An 11611-nucleotide genomic window follows, 5' to 3' on the forward strand; every position below is an offset into this window, starting at 1 on the left:
CCAGTTTGCATGGCAGTGATGTAACTGGACACTGGAGGATTATTAAACCATTCTTCTCGGATGAGTCCAGGTTCACGCTGCATAAAGTGGATAGAAATTGGCGTGTATGCTGCCAAACACATGAGAACCACCTCCAAGAGACGACTGTGGGCTAAACGCAGGGTTCATGTGTGCAGGAATGTGGGTCAAAGGCAGGGTGGCTACCAATCCACAGACCATTAAAACAGTCCTATGTGACCTGCTAACCCAGCACTAAACTACTTGTGTACTTGAGTACACCAGCGCCAGCAGGGGCACTGTGGAGTCCATGCTTCCAGGATCTGACTGGAGTGAGGAGGAAGTGCAAGTTATAGGATGGATCCATGACCTTCCTCTCATCCCCTCATCCTCTCTTCTTCTCTTCTCATGCTCTCTTCCGTTGCTGTAACATCTGTGACATGTACTGGCATGTCTCTGAACTGTCTGCTTTGTCCCTCATGCTCTATCAGAGTGATTATTGCCTCCCTCCATCTTATTGACTCTACTGCAGAGTTCTATGCTGTCCTCCATGCACCTTCCTCCAAAACGTATTACCGCTCCCACAAACACTGAGCAAGCCAGTGCACATGTAGATACAGTTCTGCTGGACAAAAGATGACAAAACCTTCCCCACATGAGTTCATTCTATGATTAAGAGCAAACATTTATATTCAGTGTATCCGATGTTCCCTTGTTCTTAAGACACATGTGCAGATAAGTCAGATTCACCCCATCCCCTCCCCCCTCTATCAGGAAACACTCACACTCCTGAAAGCTCTCACATGTTTTACTGAACCATAAACCAGAGCTTCACGTATAGATGTGTTTCATATAACTCCAGGGCTGAAGAATATCAGGAAACCTAAAACCAATTTGAAAATGCTGTGCACGTCTACTAGCAAGAAAACATTATAGAACAGAAACTCATATTAAATTAATTAATTTAAATTAAGTGATGTAGTTCCAAGGTCATCATGAACAAAGGTGATGTAATGCTGTGTTCGCATGTTCTGTTAGTGTGGGGTCGGCACAGTGTGGTACTGGCTATGTCTCAGTACAGGTGTATGAAATTGGCTTTGAGGGGTAGAGGAGAGGAGGTGTGTGGTAGAGGAGTGAAGATGTGTGTGGTAGAGGAGAGGAGGTTTCTTGGGTAGAGAAGGTGAGAGAGAGAGAGAGAGAGCCAGGCAGCCCACCAAAGAGCACCAGACCTCCCAGACCACTGTATGTCCATCACCCAGGGAGACCAGCACACACCCAGCTAGAGCCAAAAGACCTCCTGCAGCTCTGTCAAAGTCTGAGTCTGTACAGTGTCAACAGTAGGTTACGAGGGGACTCTTTGGGGAGATACACCTTTTGCTCACCTCTTGGCAATAGTGGATTATATGATAACAGATTTGGATCCTTTCTGTCACATTGCATTCACTGTAAAGCCACTAACCCCTCTGATCACAGCCAAGTCACTGTGTTCATTAAAAGGACAGAGACTAACAGTACAGTACACAGCCCAGTAAGGTGTTTAATATCAGGAGACCATACAGATGGGCCCAAAACGGCCAAGAAGGCATCTGTGTGAACAGTAATCTGGGGAAGGTACACTGTAACATTATTAATTCAAGACTTACAGATTTCCTTATGAAACTTGAGTAAAAATCAGATTGGATTCAAACCAAATCACCGCACATCAGATCATATTTATACTCTACACACCCTAACTGACATACAGGTTAACCAAAACAAAAACGAAATATTTGCATATTTCATAGATTTCAAAAAAGATTTTGACACAATCTGGTACAATGGTCTATTCTACAAATGACTGGAAAGTAGTGTAGGGTGTAAAGCATATGACACTATCAAGTCCAAGTACACACAATAGGTGCAGTATAAAGATTGGCAACAAAAGGACTGTTCTTTTCTCAGGAGCGTGGAATGGACAAGGCTGCTGCTTAGGCCGAACCTTACTAAACATTTACATCAATGAATTAGCCACCATTTATAACTCTCTGTAGCACCTCTTACTCTACACGACTCAGAAATCACATTTCTGCTCTACACAGATGACCTGGTTCTGCTGACACCCACAGAGTAGGAGATACAACAGAACCTGGACCTGCTGGAGCAGTACTGACAGACCTGGACCTTCTGGAGCAGTACTGACAGACCTGGACCTGCTGGAACAGTACTGACAGACTTGGACCCTGGACCTGCTGGAGCAGAACTGACTGACCTGGACCCTGGCAGTAAACCTGAAAAAGACCCAAACCATCATTTTTCAGAAAAGAGCCAGATCTCAGGGAAATACACCATGCTTCACATTAGGGACACAAACACTAGAAATGTGTACAAATTACAATTACTTAGGAGAGAGAAAGTACACAGCATGTTCTATGCAATCAAACGTCAAATTCATATTCAAATGCCAATTCAAATTTGGCCCAAAATATTCTGGTCTATTATAGAACCATTTCTGCTGTATGGCTGTGAAGTATGGGGCCCACTTACAAATCAAAGTTTTGAACAATGGAACAAACACCCAGCTGAAATTATGCACTCTGAAATCTGTAAAAATATCCTGAAAGTGCAAAGGAAAACAATAAATAATGCATGTAGAGCTGAATTAGGCCAATTTCCACTATACCTCAAAATTCAAAAAAGGATTATTAAATACTGGCTACACTTAAAAAAAAAAAACCCACTCCTACCATGACAAAACCCTGCAGTGCCAAGAGCTGAGCAGAGAAAAGAGTCCCCTCACACAGCTGGTCCCCTCACACGGCTGGTCCTGACATTAACACACACTAACACTAGCACATCAGGACCAGTCTGAAATACAAACAATCAGACCAAACCAAATTATTACACTTCAAAAACAAAACTACATCACCCATTAGAACACACACACACACACACACACACACACACACACACACACACACACACACAAGCACAAAGCAAAATGCACTGTTATCTGGCCCTAAAATGTCAGTACACTGTAGCAGACGACCTGTACACAGTGACTGACATTAAACACAGACTCAGTGAACACAGCCTGGCCATCCATACCACTTGATATAAAAAGTCCTGGCTACCCAGAGAACAGAGACTTTGCCAGCAATGTAAAAATGACACTGTAGAGACAGAGCTGCACTTCCTCACTGAATGTGAAAAATTCATCCAAATGCGGCAAATTTACTTAACAATATTTGAGACGATCCATCTCAATTCGAAGTGTCTTTCTAACACTGACAAACTGCCCATCCTATTGGGTGAAAAGAAGGAAAGCAACACTTTAGCTGGGTGATACACATCTGCCTGCCATAAGATGAGGGACAGTGAGTAACCCACCCAAACTATATTACACAGTTTATAAAAGTTAACTATTTATTATTTTCCATCCTTACTTTTTATTTATTTTCCTTTCTTTTCACTTCTTCCCTTTCACTTCTTCCAATTATTATTATTTCAGACCAATTACAGTTTCTCTACAAGTTCTTTATCATAAGAGAAATCTTAATTTCCCTAATTGCAAAGGTTGTAATGTTGCGTTATGTACATGTTATAATACTGCTTTGGCAATACTATAATTGTGTATGGTCATGCCAATAAAGCTTACTGAACTGAACTGAACTGAGAGAGGGAGAGAGAGAGGGGGAGAGAGAAAGGGAGGGAGAGAGAGAGGGAGGGAGAGAGAGAAAAAGAGGGAGAGGTGAATAGAACTTTAAAACAAGCAATTACTTCTGAATTATTACACAAAGAACAGACTTTATTAGTCTTACAAAAGAATAAACATGCACATATGCGCGCACACACACATACACACACACACACACACACACACACACACACACACACACACACACACACACATACACAGACCCTGTTTTACGCATTCTGAGGTTACACAGCACTACCTATCTTACAGCGGTCGTACTTGGACAAGCCTTTAGATCTGTGTCTACCTGCTTGCCCTATTGCCATAATTTAATTATTCACCACAATGATTCTTCTTCCCTTTAGATGACCCACTGTAGACACCACTAGGTGGCACTGTGGTATTACTCAAAGTCATCCTTGAATGGTTGCTGTAAGGATGAGCAGGAAACAGAACAGGGTGAAGGGAGGAGAAGAAGACAGATGAGGTGGTGGAGAATGGGGGAGTATGGTATTAGGAGGCAGAATCTAGCCATGCAGCCATTACAGAAGATGAATGAGCTCAGAGTGAAGAGGCCAACACCATGTGGAAGGGTTAGTGGTTAGGGTTAGAGTAGAGATAGAGTTAAGGTTAGGGGTTAGGGTTTGAGGTTAAGGTAGGTTAGGGTAGGGATACAGTTAGGGTTAGAGGTTAGGGTAGGGATACAGTTAGGGTTAGAGTTTGAGGTTAGGGTTAGGGGTTAGGGGTTGAGGTTAGTGTTAGGGTTTGAGGTTAGGGATACAGTTAGGGTTAGGGGATAGGGTTAGGGTTTGAGGTTAGGGTAGGGATACAGTTAGGGTTAGGGGTTAGTGGTTAGGGGTTAGGGTTTGAGGTTAAGGTAGGTTAGGGTAGGGATACAGTTAGGGTTAGAGGTTAGGGTTAGGGGTTAGGGTTTGAGGTTAGTGTTAGGGTTTGAGGTTAGGGATACAGTTAGGGTTAGGGGATAGGGTTAGGGTTTGAGGTTAGGGTAGGGATACAGTTAGGGTTAGGGGTTAGGGTTAGGGTTTGAGGTTAGCGTAGGGATACAGTTAGGGTTAGGGGTTAGTGGTTAGGGTTAGGACTTCTATCAGCTCTACCAGCAGCAGCAGGACTAGTGAGAACCACAGAAAACGTGGCATGAGTGTGAATTAAGAGTAAAGTGGAGTGAGGTGGAGTCTGATGAGTGTCTACATGGAGTGACATAGGGAGGGATGGGGCTGGGGTTTTTGTCAAAAGTGGTAGTGATCTTCACTCTTTCTTTCTTTCTCTTTTCACTCACTATAGAAACATGTTCAGTGGAAACGCTGCTAACCGTTTCTGCTTTTCCAGTTCTGTCTGTGCTGTAGATTTTACATGTTGCATCTGGAATCAGCTCAACGAAAATGGCTGCAGTTATATAAGAAGGTATAGAAAGCAATTAGCAGAGGTACAAACACACAGACACACACACACACACACACACACACACAATGTGACTGTGTGTGTGTGTGTGTGTAGGGTAGTGATTAGTGAGTAAAGGAGTTCATTCAGGACACAACTGTCCCTGGTGTTTTGTGTGTGTTCCTGTTTCCTGTTTTATTTAAAAGCTAGCTTGTTAGGCATCAGGTCAAGTTAACTTTGCATTGTCTCATGCACTGTTACTCACAGTGACCTTGGAACACTTCAACTTTCGAACCATACTGGAGAACTGAAACAGTCCAGAAATCCTCTTAATGATTGGATGTCCTGTTCAGGGACAGAGCCCAGATGCACCTACTGGATATTTACCCTCCAAACTACAGAACATAAAATATTATGTGCTATTCCCATTCATTCATTAAACTGTGAGTGGGTATGTTGCAGTTTGCTGCTTCACAGGTTAATCAGGCCAAACTGGAGCCCCACAGAGCCCTAAGGGGCAGTCAGTGTTCACCTACCGAGTGAGGGTTCAGCCAGTGGGGGTTAAAAGTCAGAGCCTATCCCAGAGACAGATAGTGGGGGTTAAAGGTCAGAGCCTATCCCAGAGACAGATAGTGGGGGTTAAAGGTCAGAGCCTATCCCAGAGGCAGCTAGTGGGGGTTCAAGGTCAGAGCCTATCTCAGAGACAGATAGTGGGGGTTAAAGGTCAGAGCCTATCCCAGAGGCAGATAGTGGGGGTTCAAGGTCAGAGCATATCCCAGAGACAGATAGTGGGGGTTAAAGGTCAGAGCCTATCCCAGAGACAGATAGTGGGGGTTAAAGGTCAGAGCCTATCCCAGAGACAGATAGTGGGGGTTAAAGGTCAGAGCCTATCCCAGAGGCAGATAGTGGGGGTTAAAGGTCAGAGCCTATCCCAGAGACAGATAGTGGGGGTTAAAGGTCAGAGCCTATCCCAGAGACAGATAGTGGGGGTTTAAAGGTCAGAGCCTATCCCAGAGGCAGATAGTGGGGGTTCAAGGTCAGAGCCTATCCCAGAGACAGATAGTGGGGGTTAAAGGTCAGAGCCTATCCCAGAGGCCCTCCAAAGTATCGATCCCCCTCTGCAGCTATGCTGGGTAGAGTGGGGGCGGCGGGGAGTTACAAATTTGGCATCAGCAAAGCTGAAAGAGACAGTGGAAGAGTACAGATATTGATCACAGAGTCAGACAGACAGAATGTTAAAGTAGACTTCTCTCAGAGCTTCTGTATATCTGTGTATTATCTCACACATCCCACCAAGCTTTGACATCCATGTATGCTCTCTCACATTCTGTGGTGTGTAGCTCAGAAGCCCTGGCACCAATGCTTCCCTTCCAAATGCTGATCTGAACCTGTCAAGGACTTCAAACCAAGCTGGTCTGAGTAGTTGGGGGTGTTCCCTCGGGCTGCAGGAGAGTGATGGTGTGGTTAACTCGCTCTGAAGCTCGGACACAGAGGACAGGACTAGGCAGTGTTTCACTCATATCTGTGACCTGCCTGTGCATGTGTGTGGCATAGAACTACTGTACACTTTAAGCTTCAGGCCTATTGCCACTGACTTTAATGTGTTTCTCTAGAAACATTTCTCCAGTGGCAGGCTTGTTAGTCTGTTTGTGTCATCAGAAAATGCAAGCTGACATTGATATATTGATTCCCTTACAGGGAGATAAAAGATTCATCAAACAGGTGACTGCAGAAAATGAAGCTGGGATGCACAAACACACACACACACACACACACACACACACACACACACACACACACACACACACACACACACACTCACACACACACACACACAATGTAGATTACAGTTATTAGTTTACACCCGTGGCAAAATCAATAGGCCAGCCAGACTTTCCTGTGAATGCAGTTAGGACAGACCTTTAACATTACAAAAGGCCTCTAAAGTATTCTAAAGTATTCCACTGTTATTTGATGGACAATGATTTCAAATAAATGTCCCCAAAAAAATTCTTTTAAGCATGCCACTCCAAGCGTATTATACCTAAAAGAATGTGACATATCTTTACTGTAACAATTTACAACTTTAGCTGTAGTGTAATGTAGCTGTAGCGTAGCATTGTGTAATGTAGCTGTAGTGTAGTGTAGCTGTAGCGTAGTGTAGTAACACTGAGTGTGTGTGCTTGTAGTAGCTGCTTTTCCATTGAGACATGTGCCAGTTTAGTGAACTGCAGTGCAAAATAATCAGAAATCTCTGCATCTTAGTTGGAAGCATCTGATATACCCAGTAAAAATAAGAGAACTATTTTAAACTCTGTAACTCTGTTTACAATGTTCCGTTGTGGCAAAAGTGTATGGGTGTATGATAACAAAATAGCTCTGAATATGAATATATTTCCCAGATTATCACGATAATGAGAGTGAAACGTGGAGGATTAGAGTTAGGACAAAGGAGACATATATCAGGTGAAGTTCACTCAGCCCCATTAATGCTCTTATTTAATCGTTTAGTCTTTTTAATCATATCCCTCCTCTCACTATGCCAATGCTTTCCTGTTGAAGTAGCGCCCCCCACAGACCAACAAGTGCAGTTGAAATTAAATTCAGAATTTCTTTCCACAAATTGCAGATCATCTCCCAACATCATTCAATATTGCAATGGGTCTTTTTGAGGAAGCACTCTGTAAACCTTGTTTAGAAGAATAATACATAAACAAAGATTTTTATTATCACCATCATCACCATTATTATTATTATTATTATTATTATTATTATTATTATTATTATTATTATTAAGGTTAATTCAATTGGAAGGCTATACAAAATTTTTAAAGGAAACAATTTGGTTGATACTGAACTTGTTTGTACTGAACCAGAATAGAGTAATCAAAAACTTTACTCAAGTAAAAGTACTGTTACTTTAAAATACTTTTAAAATAATTAAATATAAAATAATAACTCAAGTACAAATAAAAGTACTTATGTAACATATTACTCAAATAAAAGAAAGAAAACATCTATTAAAAAGATACTCAAGTAGCAAGTTTTTCTGATGTCATTTAATAACACCAGGCAACAAACTTTTTCTTTGTCCCACAAACAACTGTAACTACTTTTTTTTGCTGAATTCAAAATGTTACAATTTTTCTATCAGGTATAGGTTTAAGTAACAGATTACATTTTACGATATGTATATAAAAATAAAGCTGTTATTACACTTAAAATATGTACATACTTTATTGTAATATGTAGATGTGTATTGCTCTTGCCTATATTTGGCCTCAGGAGCAGACCTCTGCAGTGACACTTAGTTTAATATACATAATGATAAGCAAATATCATACATAACAATATGCAAATATACAGGAACAAAAAACATTGATAGAGACATTCTAAAAACAGAGACATTGGATTCAGTGTGAAAAAATTAATATTTTGCATGGGACAAAATTTTTGTTCAACCAGTGTATTCAAAATACAACTGCAAAATACACAGCCTGATTTAGTTAGTCCATAGAAACACCAAATCAGTATATTTAGAACACAAGAGCAAGATGTGGGACTAGATAGATGTGCCCTGTGTTGCAGCTACATGAGCATTTTGATATCAGCTAGATACTGGGCATATAAGTGTAAACATAATACAGTGGATTTGGTGATCATGTAGTGATTAGTATAATCTAGTCACAGCCCACAGTACCCAGCCAGAGCAATTCACATCATCCACCAATCACACACCTCCCCAGTCAGTACCCAGCCAGACCAGCTCACAGTGCACCAATCACACATACAGATCACTTATGAGGTCTCAATCACCAGACTGTTAGTGTTACCCTGTCACCTGCTTCTTGTTTGTTTCTCTAGTTAAGTTCACAGGTCCTCAGTATCCTGCTAACAAGGCTAATGCTGAATGACACCTGAAGTGTTGAGTAAAATGGTTTTCTTCTCCTCCTCAGTCCTTTGACTGTTTGCCCTTTGATTTTTGGAGTACCTGTTTAATAAAATGTTTTGTTAAATTATTAACCATGTACCTATAAAAAAAGTAACAAACCTGTCTTTATTATAGTGAAAAATGCCTCAGCATGGCACATGTACAGCTGGGCACTACGACAGACCAGCTGCTGTGTTTGGTACTTTTTTATGGTACTTGTATACTAGTTAGTTTATACATAGCTAACTTGCCATTGTTTTTCTATCAGAATATCCTTGACACCATTGGATTAGGAGACTTTCATATTAATAATGTACATTAGGAGAGGACACTGATACACAGATTTCATGTACAGATATGTTTAGTGTCCTTCATTTCTCAGTTCCTGGGATTTGCATGCATGGTAACTAGTTCGGTTTCTCCCAGCCTCATCACTATGGACTGTTTAAGGTATCGCTTCACCTCCCTTTACACATGCACCACTCAACTCATCAACCATGGCACATTCTGTAGGTCACATTTCCTGATTCAGCCTAAATAAATAAATAAATAAATAAATAAATAAACAATCCCAAAACCTACTGTATGGCATCCAGTTCAGTTCAATGGAAAAATAAAATCAATGTGGAATTTTAGTATGTCACACATCAAGTACACTCATGAAAATATCACCACCAACTTAATACAGATACTTAAAACACCTTCAAAGGTCCCTAGTGAAATGTGAAAAAACAAATGAGAGGAGCATGTACAGGATGAGTATCTTACAGACTCCATCCTTTTTGCATGTTGTGGGTAGTCCAACAAGCAGCTGAAGTTATATTTACTATTTGACAATCTCTCTCAATCACTCTCCTATCAATATTCACTCTCCAATCAATATTGACAGCTCCTCTGTGGAAGCTCACCTGGACCCTCAATGCCAGCTCCATAGACAAGAAAATCCAGCAGGAACTCCAGCAGGAACTCCAGCAGGGACTCCACTTCCCCCTCCCACCATCCTCACCATGTTCTACAGGGGGCAGTAGAGCGCACCCTCACCATGTTCTACAGGGGGCAGTAGAGCGCACCCTCACCATGTTCTACAGGGGGCAGTAGACAGCACCCTCACCATGTTCTACAGGAGGCAGTAAAGAGCACCCGCACCATGTTCTAAAGGGGGCAGTAGACAGCACCCTCACCATGTTCTACAGGGAGCAGTAGACAGCACCCGCACCATGTTCTACAGGGGGCAGTAGACAGCACCCGCACCATGTTCTACAGGGGGCAGTAGAGAGCACCCGCACCATGTTCTACAGGGGGCAGTAGAGCGCACCCTCACCATGTTCTACAGGGGGCAGTAGACAGCACCCTCACCATGTTCTACAGGAGGCAGTAAAGAGCACCCGCACCATGTTCTAAAGGGGGCAGTAGACAGCACCCTCACCATGTTCTACAGGGAGCAGTAGACAGCACCCGCACCATGTTCTACAGGGGGCAGTAGACAGCACCCGCACCATGTTCTACAGGGGGCAGTAGACAGCACCCGCACCATGTTCTAAAGGGGGCAGTAGACAGCACCCGCACCATGTTCTACAGTGGGCAGTAGACAGCACCCACATCACGTTCTACAGGGGGCAGTAGAGAGCACCCGCACCACGTTCTACAGAGGGCAGTAGACAGCACCCTCACCACGTTCTACAGTGGGCAGTAGACAGCACCCACATCACCATGTTCTACAGGGGGCAGTAGACAGCACCCACATCACCATGTTCTACAGGGGTACTGCCTGGTTTGGGGACAGCCAAGAACATCATGGGGGTCCCTCTCCCCACCATCAAGGACATTTATAGCACACGCTGCTTACGTAAAGCTCCCAGCATTGTGGCTGATTCTACACACCCCTCACACACACTCTTCTCTCTCCTACCGTCAGGGAGGAGGTAACGAAGCTTTCACAGCCAGACTGTGTGTTTCTCCCTCCATGTCATCAGACTCCTCAACTCCCAGAGACCGACAACAAATATTCAACAATGCACTGTATTCCATTTAATAATACTGTGTTCTTAAATTAGTGCGCTGGCTGTTACATCAGTGACTGCTGTATGATAAAATGTCTCACTATGGTACGTGTATGCAACCACTCAGTGTCATGCACTGCTCAGTGTTGCCCCATATCTCATTTGTCCTGTAGTTCATATTTATTGTTTACACTTGTATTCTTCCTCCATGGTCCTGGAGGATCTACATTTTGTTGCACTGTATACCTGTATGTAGTATTATTTTGTGTTATAGTATTATTCTGTATTATTTTGCTTCACTGTATATGTAGGCTATACCAACCATACCACTCTTTAAGAACACTAAAGCCCTGCCGTAAATTTTAAATGAAAGAAAACATTATAAATAATTGCATTAATATAATACAATACAGGTATTTTTAAAGACTATATAATATTAATGAATATAATACAATACAGGTATCATTAAATGACTATATGCTATTAATGAAAATAGTAAAATACAGTACAGGTATTATTAATAAATATATGTTATTAATGAATTTAATATAATACAGTACAGATATTATTAATGAATACATGTTTCAATTTCACTTCTATATATTGTCCATC

This window comes from Electrophorus electricus, chromosome 16 (assembly GCF_041902795.1).
Source record: "Electrophorus electricus isolate QZ-2024a chromosome 16, ASM4190279v1, whole genome shotgun sequence".
Lineage (NCBI taxonomy): Eukaryota > Metazoa > Chordata > Actinopteri > Gymnotiformes > Gymnotidae > Electrophorus > Electrophorus electricus.